Here is a 10,404-nt window from a genome sequence, read left to right on the forward strand (position 1 = left end):
ACAGTCCACTATAGACTGGGGTTTAGTCACAAAATTATAAAACACTTCCTCTCCCCAGGTCTTCCCACCACAACAATATGAGAAAGGAGGATGAGAGCTTAAAGAGTTACACAATACAGGCTCAATGGGGATGAGTGTTTGGAAAACATGAAGTTATTAATAACATGGGGAAAAATAAAGAACATTGGAAGAATTTGAAGTGTGTAGCACCTACAGTTATAGCCAGCATTGAATGTAGCTGAACTGCTAGCCAGTTGAACATAAATTCTCACATATAAAAGATGTCTTTTCCATCATTTCTATTACTTGATGCATCACGTATGGCTTTCAAATAAAACCACAAACCATGCAAGAAGTCATAACAATAACAAAAACAACATAGTCTGAAGAGACAAAGCCATCATCAAAAGCAGACTGATTACATAATACAGATGTTGAAGTTGTCAGGGGTTTAGAGGAACTTTGATGGATGTGTTAAAGACTGTAGTTTTAGAAGTATATAACATACAAAAACAGATGAGTAGTATAAGCAGAGAAATAGAAATTCTAAAAATGAATCAAAAGCAAATGCTAGAAATTGAAAACAAAAGTAAGAGTGTCTTTGATGGTCTCATAAGTATAATAAACTAGACAGAGTAAGAAAAAAAATTAGTGATTTTGAAGACAGGCCAATAGAAATTCCCAAACTGAAATGCAAATATAAAAATAACAATGAAAATAAAAAGCAGAACATCTAAGATTAGTGAGAAAATTTCCAAATGTGTAACTTGTGCAAAGTTGGAATATCAGAAAGAGAAGAGAATGTTGATGTAGAAGAAATATTTAAGTTAGTAATGACTGAGAACTATCCAAAATCAATGGCAGCTACCTAAGCACAGACCCCACGAAGCCCAGAGAACACTAAGATAGATGTCCATCTAGGGATATAATATTCTAGCTGTTAGGAGCCAAAGACAAAAAGAAAATCTTGACTTAAGACTGAGGGGGGAATAATTTAGAACCAGGTAATATAAGAGTACATTGGACTTTTTTTAAAAGAGTGAAGTAAAATATTTAAAATGTTGAAAGAAAATATCCACAACTTACTGTGGTACATATATACAATGGAATATTGCTCAGCCATTAAAAAGGAATGCATGTGAGTCAGTTGAACTGAGATGAATGAACCTAGAGCCTATTATACAGAGTGCAGTAAGTTAGAAAGAGGAAAACAAATATAGTATATGAATGCATATATATGGAATCTAGAAAAAAATGGTACTGATGAATCCATTTGCATGGCAGAAATAGAGATGCAGACATAAAGAACAGACTTGTCCACACAGCAGGGAAAGGGGAGTGTGGGATGATTTGAAAGAGAAGTTTGTATATATGTAAGTATGTATTTATGTGTATATATATATATGTATTACCATGTACAAAATAGATAGCTAGTACGAAGCTGCTATATAACACAGGGAGCCCAGCCTGGTACTCTGTGATGATCTAAAAGGTGGGATAGGGGTTGGGGGGAGGCTTCTGAGGGAGGGTGTGTGTATATATACACACTTATGCCTAATTCACATTGCTGTACCAGAAACCAACACAACTTTGTAAAACAATTACCCTCTGATTAAAAATTAAAAAAAGATACCCACAACTTAAAATTCTATATCCAGCAGAATTGTTCTTCATAATAAAGGAAAAACCAAAACTGAAGGACTTCAGTCTTACCTGAAAGAAATGCTGACAAATGCTCTTCTGGAAGAAAGAAATGATATAGACCAGAAACTTTACAGAGCTACATAAAGAAAAGAAGAGTGTTGGAAAATAAATAAATAAAGGTAAAATATTTTTTATCTTAAATTGAATTGAAGATTTTTTAAAGTTATAATAACATATTAGGTAATTATAGGATGTGAAAAGTGAAATGAATGAAAGCTATGTCATAATAGGGGGAAGAAAGAAGCTAGGAATACTTTGTTAGAAAATACCTGCATGACATATAAAGTGGCATAATGTTGTTTGAAAGTGGACTTGAATTAGTTTTAAAGTGTATATTTTACACTCTAGACAACCACTAAATTTTTTGAAAGTATAACTGATATGCTACAAGAAGAGATAGTCTAATGTACTCACTTAAAACCAGAGAAGGTGGGAAAAATGAGAAAATAAACAATAAAAAAATGCACACATAATAAATAGTAATGAACATGATGAATATATGTCCAGTTATATCAATGGGACTTCTCAGATACTCAGCTGGAAAAGAATACACCTGCAATGCGGGAGACCCCAGGTTGACCCATCATCCTGGGTCAGGAAGATCCACTGGAGAAGGGATAGGCTACCCATTCCAGTACTCTTGGGCTTCCCTTTTGGCTCAGCTGGTAAAGAATCTGTCTGCAATGCAGGAGACCTGGATTCGATCCCTGGGTTGGGGAGATTCCCTGGAAAAGGGAAAGGCTACCCATTCCAGTATTCTGGCATGGAGAATTTCATGGACTGTATAGTCCATGGGGTCACAAAGAGTCAGAAATGACTGAGTTATATCAATAGCCACTTTATTTTTAATTAATTAATTTAATTGGAGGCTATTTACTTTACAATATTGTAGTGGTTTTTGCCATACATTGACATGAATCAGCTGCCACTTTAAATGTGAATTGTCTAAGTAAAGCCATTAAAAGACAAAGATTATCAGAGTGTATAAACAATAAAAAAAGATCCAAATACCCAATACATCAAGAAGACATCACAATCTGAAGTGAATTATAACCTAAAAATGAAGTGGAAAAATGCATGAAGCAAAAGCTGACACAAATGAAATAAATTCACAATACTTGAAAGCTTCAATGCCCCATCTCAATAATTGATAGAAATTGATACAGAAAATCAGCAAAGATATAAACCCCTCCTGTTTCTGATAACTTTCTTTGTCATGAAATCAAATGTGGCCCATATTAATATCATCACTGAAGTTTTTCTTTGATTAGTATTTATGTAGTATTTATTCTTTCATCCCTTAACTTTGTATTGTGGTAAATAGATATAACATTAAAATTTACCACTTTATTTTTATGAGTATCAGTTCAGTTCAGTCGCTCAGTCGTGTCCGACTCTTTGCGACCCCATGAATCACAGCATGACAGGCCTCCCTGTTCATCACCATCTCCCGGAGTTCACTGAGACTCATGTCCATCGAGTCCGTGATGCCCTCCAGCCATCTCATCCTCGGTTGTCCCCTTCTCCTCCTGCCCCCAATCCCTCCCAGCATCAGAATCTTTTCCAATGAGTCAACTCTTCTCATAAGGTGGCCAAAGTACTGGAGTTTCAGCTTTAGCATCATTCCTTCCAAAGAAATCCCAGGGTTGATCTCCTTCAGAATGGACTGTTTGGATCTCCTTGCAGTCCAAGGGACTCGCAAGAGTCTTCTCCAACACTACAGTTCAAAAGCATCAATTCTTCAGCGCTCAGCCTTCTTCACATACATGACCATAGGAAAAACCATAGCCTTGACTAGACGGGCCTTAGTCAGCAAAGTAATGTCTCTGCTTTTGAATATGTTATCTAGGTAGGTCATAACTTTTCTTCCAAGGAGTAAGCATCTTTTAATTTCATGGCTGCAGTCACCATCTGCAGTGATTCTGGAGCCCCCCCAAAATAAAGTCTGACACTGTTTCCACTGTTTCCCCTCTATTTCCCATTAAGTATGGTTCATATAAATATAAATTCTAAAAAAAGCTTTAGAACGAGGAAAATTATCAGGCCTAAAAGAATAATTATATAAAGCTAAAAACATCAATTATCCAAAGACATATTCATTCTAAATGTGCATGCATCTAACAGTATTAAAATATATGAGGTAAAGTGGACAGAACCAAAACTATAAATCCATAAATCCACTATTACAGTTGATTTCAACACCTCTCTTTCAGTAATTGATAAGACGTGTGAGTTGAAATCAGTAATGATACACTTGCTCTGCCCAGAACTGTCCATCAGCTTGATCTAATTGACACTTATAGAACCCCATTCCATCCAACAATAGCAGAAGTCACATTTTTCTCAAGCTCACATGGACCATGCACCCATACAGACCATGTGCCGGGCTAAAAATCTTACCTGGGCATATACTCTGAGAAAACCATAATTCAGAAAAATTATACCTGGAAGAATTGGTGCTTTTGAACTGTGGTGTTGGAGAAGACTCTTGAGAGTCCCTTCGACTGCAAGGAGATCCAACCAGTCCATTCTAAAGGAGATCAGCCCTGGCTGTTCTTTGGAAGGAATGATGCTAAAGCTGAAACTCCAGTATTTTGGCCACCTCATGCGAAGAGTTGACTCATTGGAATAGACTCTGATGCTGGAAGGGACTGGGGGCAGGAGGAAAAGGGGACGAAAGAGGATGAGAGGGCTGGATGGCATCACTGACTCAACGGATGTGAGTTTGTGTGAACTCCGGGAGTTGGTGATGGACAGGGAGGCCTGGCGTGCTGCAATTCATGGGGTTGCAAAGAGTCAGACACGACTGAGTGGCTGAACTGAACTAATACCTGGAAAACAGGGTATATGAAGTGGCAAAGTAATGAACTAGAGACAATACTTATGCTACTTACTCTCACAGGCATTCATTTATTCAACCATTCATACATTCACCAAATATTCATTGACCCTGCTGCATAGATAGTGCTGTACTAGATGCTGAAAGACAGAGTGGAGACCATACAGTTTGATAGGACAGGGACAGAAGGGAATACAGCAGAGTGAGAGGAGACATAAGACAGGTGTATGGATGTATATTAAATACAGGATGGTTACTATGTAAAAACAAACAAATAAATAGAAAAGAATAAAGCCAACAAAAGTCAATATAGTTAGAGCTATGGTTTTTCCAGTAGTCATGAACATATGTAAGAGTTACACCATAAAAAAGGTTGATCAATGAATAACTGATGCTTTTGAATTGTGATGCTGGAGAAGACTCTTGAGAATCCCTTGGACTGCAAGGAAATAAAACTAGTCAATACTAAAGGAAATAAACTCTGAATATTCATTGGAAGGACTGGCACTGAAGCTCCAATACTTGGCCACCTGATGCAAAGAGCCAACTCAATGGAAAAGGCTATGATGGAGAAGTCTTTGCCCAAAAGGAACAGGGAGAAGCTGAGGATGAGATGGTTGGATGGAATCACTGAATGGTCATGAATTTAAGCAAAGTCTGAGAGATAGTGAAGGACAGGGAAACCTGGTGTGCTCCAGTCTATGGGGTCACAAAGAGTCAGACACGACTTAGTGCCTGAACAACAGTAAAAACAACAACAACAACAAAAGGCTAATAAGGACACTGTGAATAACTTTAGGTACATAAATTCTGTAAGTTAGTTAAAGAGGATCAATCACTGGAGACCTACAAACTTTCAAAACGCATCCAAAACTAAATAGATTACTTAAATGGCAATAGAACTATGAAATACATTGAATTTTTAGTTAAATGCCTTTCAATAACAAACATCTTCAAGTCAATATAGTTTTATTGGAGATATTTCCTAAACATTTAAAAATGAAATCACGCCAATTAAACGCATCTCTTTCAGAAAATAGAGGAGGAAGGAAAACGTCCTATCTTGTTTTATGACACAAGGAATTATCCTGACACCAAAACCAAGCAAAGGGAACATGAGAAGAGAAAATTACCAATTGAAATTACTCATGAAAACTTGACATAATCTCCTCTATGGTGCTCTGTGACACGTTGGAGGGATGAGGTGCGAAGGGAGGTAGGGGGGTGGAGTTCAAGAGTGAGGGAACACATGTATGCCTATGGTTGATTCATGTTGATGTCTGGTGAAACAATCACAATATTATAAAGTAATTATCCTCTAATTAAAATAAAAATATTAACAAATACTCAGCAATATATAAAAGAATAATGCCATGTACAAGTAGGGCTTTATCCACTGAATTCAAGGCTGGTTCAGTATTGTAAAATATATAATCCATAATATTAACAGTCTGAAAAAGGAATGCGTAATATCTATCAGTGTCAAAATACACACTGGACATAAAACACCTATTAATGATACAAACTCTAAGAAAACTAACGATAGATAGAAACTTTCTCAACCTGATAAAGGGACTCTACTTAAAACCTTCAACTGTCAGTGTTTTAATGATGAAATGAAATGCTTTATCCTCCACATTAGGAACAAAGCAGGACTCACTATTCCTATCAATACTGAACAGGAATTAAACTATTACAATAAGACAAAAGAAACAAACACAAGGTGTATAGGTTGGAATGGAAGAAATAAGCCTATTTCTACACTCAGATGATATGATCGTGAAGAAAATCTCCACTAATTGACAATATGCAGATACAGACACATACCATTTCTAGAATTAAAAAATGGGATTGGCAATGTTGTTTTCAAAAGTCATACACAAAATCAACCTTATTTTTGTTTATCTGGGATGAACAAATGGAAAATAAATGTAAATAATTATGCCACTTACAATAATTTCAACAATATACTTCTTTGGTATAAATCTAACAGAACTTGTAGGGAATCTGGATGCTAATGATGACCACATATTGATGAAAAATCCCTCTGATTTCTTATCTGTAAATAAATGGGGAATTATATCATGTTTATGGATTGAAAGGTGTAATGGCATAAAGATGCCACTTCTCCCCAAATTGATGTACAAATTAAATATAATACGAATAAAGATTCAGATAGGATTATTTATAAATATATACAAGCTTATTATTAAAACTGTGTACAAAGTCAAAAGAGCTAGAGTAACCAATATAAGTTTGGAAGAAAAAAGAAAGTCAGAGGAGTAATATGATCATATTTACTGTAAAGTCACAGTAATGACGTCAATTGGCATTTCCAAGTGGGTAAATGCACAAATCCAAGGGCCTAGGTGGAAAGCCCATGTAAACCACCCACCTGTACTTTGATGAGAGAACAGAAATAAAAGGAGAGAGATAGCTTATTCAACGAGTGGCATTTGACCAACTGTGCATCCACATATATAAACATGTTCAATGCAAAGATTTAGCTCAAACTGCACTACAAATTTAAATATATAATCCAAACCTATACAATTTTACAGGAAATATAGGAATGAATCTCTTTTACCTTGGACTACAAGGAGATCCAACCAGTCCATTCTGAAGGGGATCAGCCCTGGGAGTTCTTTGGAAGGAATGATGCTAAAGCTGAAACTCCAGTACTTTGGCCACCTCATGCGAAGAAGTGACTCATTGGAAAAGACTTTGATGCTGGAAGGGATTGGGGGCAGGAGGAGAAAGGGACGACAGAGGATGAGATGGCTGGATGGCATCACTGACTCGATGGACATGAATCTGAGTGAACTCTGGGAGTTGGTGATGGACAGGGAGCTGCGTGCTGTGATTCATGGGGTCGCAAAGAGTCAGACACGACTGAACGACTGAACTGAACTGAACTGAACTGAACTGAGTCAGTGAGCACTTACATATGACACATAAATGTGCAACCCATAAAAGAAAAAAAATGCATCAGAATTCATTCAAATATATAAAAAAACAACTTTTGTTCTGCACAATAAACAGTTAAGAGAATAAAAAAAATAAACAGATTGGGAGAAATTTGTATATCACCTATACAACAAAGAATTTGTGTCCAAATTATATAAAGAATTCTCAAAACTCAAGAATAAGAAAGCAAACTGACTGAAAAGCAGGCAAAAGATTTGAATAGACACTTTATCAAAGAGTATACACAGATGGCATATAAGTACTTGAAAAGATGTTCAATCATGATAGAAATGCAAATTAAAACCACAATGAGACTGCCATATGCTTATCAGAATGGCTAAAAACAAATACTGACTGTATTGAGTACTGGTGATAATGTGTAGCAACTAGATTATGTAGGTTACTGGTGAAAATGTAAAATGGTATAGCCACTCTGAAAAATAGTTTGGTAGTTTCTTATGAAGTTACACATACACTTATCATATGTCCCAACAATCACACAACTGGGTATTTAGCTGAGTGAATTAACCATTTAATTTACACAGATATCTGTACACAGACATTTAGCAGCTCTTCTCTCAAACAGCAACAACCAAAAACAACCCAAACAATCTCTACCTGGTGACTGGCTGAGGGACCTGCAGCACATCCATGCAATTGCCTACTACACAGCAATCCAAAGGAATAAGCTACTGAAAAATAAAGTAACTTGAATGACTTTCAGAGACATTATGATGGGGAAAATAAGCCAGTCTCAGAAGGTTCCATATTGTATAATTTCATCCTTGAAGAGACAAAACTAGTGACAGAGAACCGATGGATGCTTAGAGAGAGAATGGGCATGTGACCTCAAAGAGATGGGGCAAAGGAGTTTTTGGAATATTGGAACTATTCTGGGTCTTATAATCATGTCTGTGTTAATTATACATGCATTAATATTAAGGTTCATGAGTTTATACATAAAAGCATTAAAATCATGTTGCATTTGTTCATTTCAATACGTGTTTATTGAGCAGCTACATTGTGGTAAGACTGTACTCATGTAGCCAGACCCAAAGCTTGCTGCTTTTCCTTAGGAACCCTTGGTCTGAGATACTTTGTTTGTTCAGAGAGTGTTGTCGTCACAGACTCTGAAAAACCAAGCTGTTTGTATGAGGCCCCAAACCCTCTCCACCCCAAATTCAGTTCCCTGCTGAGGCCACAGATGGTATTCCAGAAGCAGGTCCTGATTAGTATGTAAAATATCCTTCACTGAGCTATGGCTGACTTTTGAAGGACATCACAATGCCTGTCAGGTTCCTGTCAGAAAATATAATGCTGTTGATAGAGATAACAGTAGAAATGGAGGAGACAGACTTTGGGATCAGTAGGAGCTGGTTTCCATCTCAGCTTTACCACTAAAAAGCTACTGTGTAGAGCCGAGACTTTTGCATCTCCCCATACATAGATAAGTTCTAAATTCCTTAACTTGGGTTATATGGTTTTCTTTAATTAACAGTAATATTTTGATGTTCAGACTATCTGCCCTGTGATGCAAAATTTCTATACAACCTGGCTCCTCCCTTCACCTCCTCAGAGGAACTCTCTCAGGGTCACTTGAGATACTGCCTCCTGGGCCAAAAGTCCTGAAGTCCTAAAACTTCCCACTGATAAAATGTAACAACAACAACAAAAAGTTACTATGTAGCACAAGGGACTACGTGATACTCCACAATTACCTATATGAGTAAAGAATTGAAAAAAGTAGATATTAATATATGTATATGTATAATTGATTCACTTTGCTGTACAGTATCAGTTCAGTTCAATTTAGTTTAGTTGTTCAGTCGTGTCTGACTCTTTGCAAACCCATGGGCTGCAGCATGTCAGGCTTCCCTGTTCATCACCAACTCCCAGAGCTTAATCAAACTCATGTCCAATGAGTCAGTGATACCATCCAACCATCTCATCCTCTGTCATCCCCTTCTCCTCCCACCTTCAATCTTCCCCAGCATCAAGGTCTTTTCCAAGGAGTCAGTTATTTGCATCAGGTGGCCAAAGTATTGGAGTTTCAGCTTTAGCATCGGTCCTTCCAATGAATACTCAGGACTGATTTCCTTTAGGATGGACTGGTTTGGTCTCCTTGCAGTCCAAGGGACTCAAAAAATTCTCCTGTCAAGAGCCGTGTTAGGCATTACTGACAAAATGGAGGCACAGCCACAACCCCCTCTCTGTCCCGCAGGCACGGACCTGGGATGAAGGAGTTTGGCTTTGTGATTCTGACTTGTTTTTTCCTTTCCTCGGCTGAGTTGACTGTAAAGAATATTAAGGTGTTTATTGTTCTTGAGAGGAGCATGAGAAGGCACATAGTCTTCTGCAGCTGTGCTCAGAGAATAATTCATAGAGTTAATCGCTGACATTTGCTCAAGGACTTTTACAAAAGAGTGTTCCAGGATGAGCACACAGGCTGCAGGTTGAGACCATGGGAGGGATTGCTATCTGAAGCCTATTTGTGAGGAAAGTGTTTATGGCAAAAGAGTTTGCTGAATTTAGGGCTTAGGAATAATTAAAATAGTTAGAAGCTAAAGATTTAAGGAATGTTGTAATGTTAGCATATTCTACTATAGCTTATAGAAATTAGGGACTTTAGAGATATTATTAGCTAGAAGCCCTTTCTAAGAAATAGTGAGCTTAGGATACTAGGGGCAAACAAGACTTAGAAAGAAAAGAAATAAACAGGAATGTGGTATGCAGTCCAGACATTAACATGAGTTACAGTGTATTCACAAGGACACATGAGAAAAAGTAGATAAGAGAATCACTGAGGAAGAAACTCCTTTTGAGGGGCAACAATGATTTATGGAGACAAAAAATCTGGGTCAGTGGGAACTGAAAATATCAAACCTCTGACCTAA

This window comes from Oryx dammah, unplaced genomic scaffold (genome assembly GCF_014754425.2).
Source record: "Oryx dammah isolate SB20612 unplaced genomic scaffold, SCBI_Odam_1.1 HiC_scaffold_27, whole genome shotgun sequence".
Classification (NCBI taxonomy): domain Eukaryota; kingdom Metazoa; phylum Chordata; class Mammalia; order Artiodactyla; family Bovidae; genus Oryx; species Oryx dammah.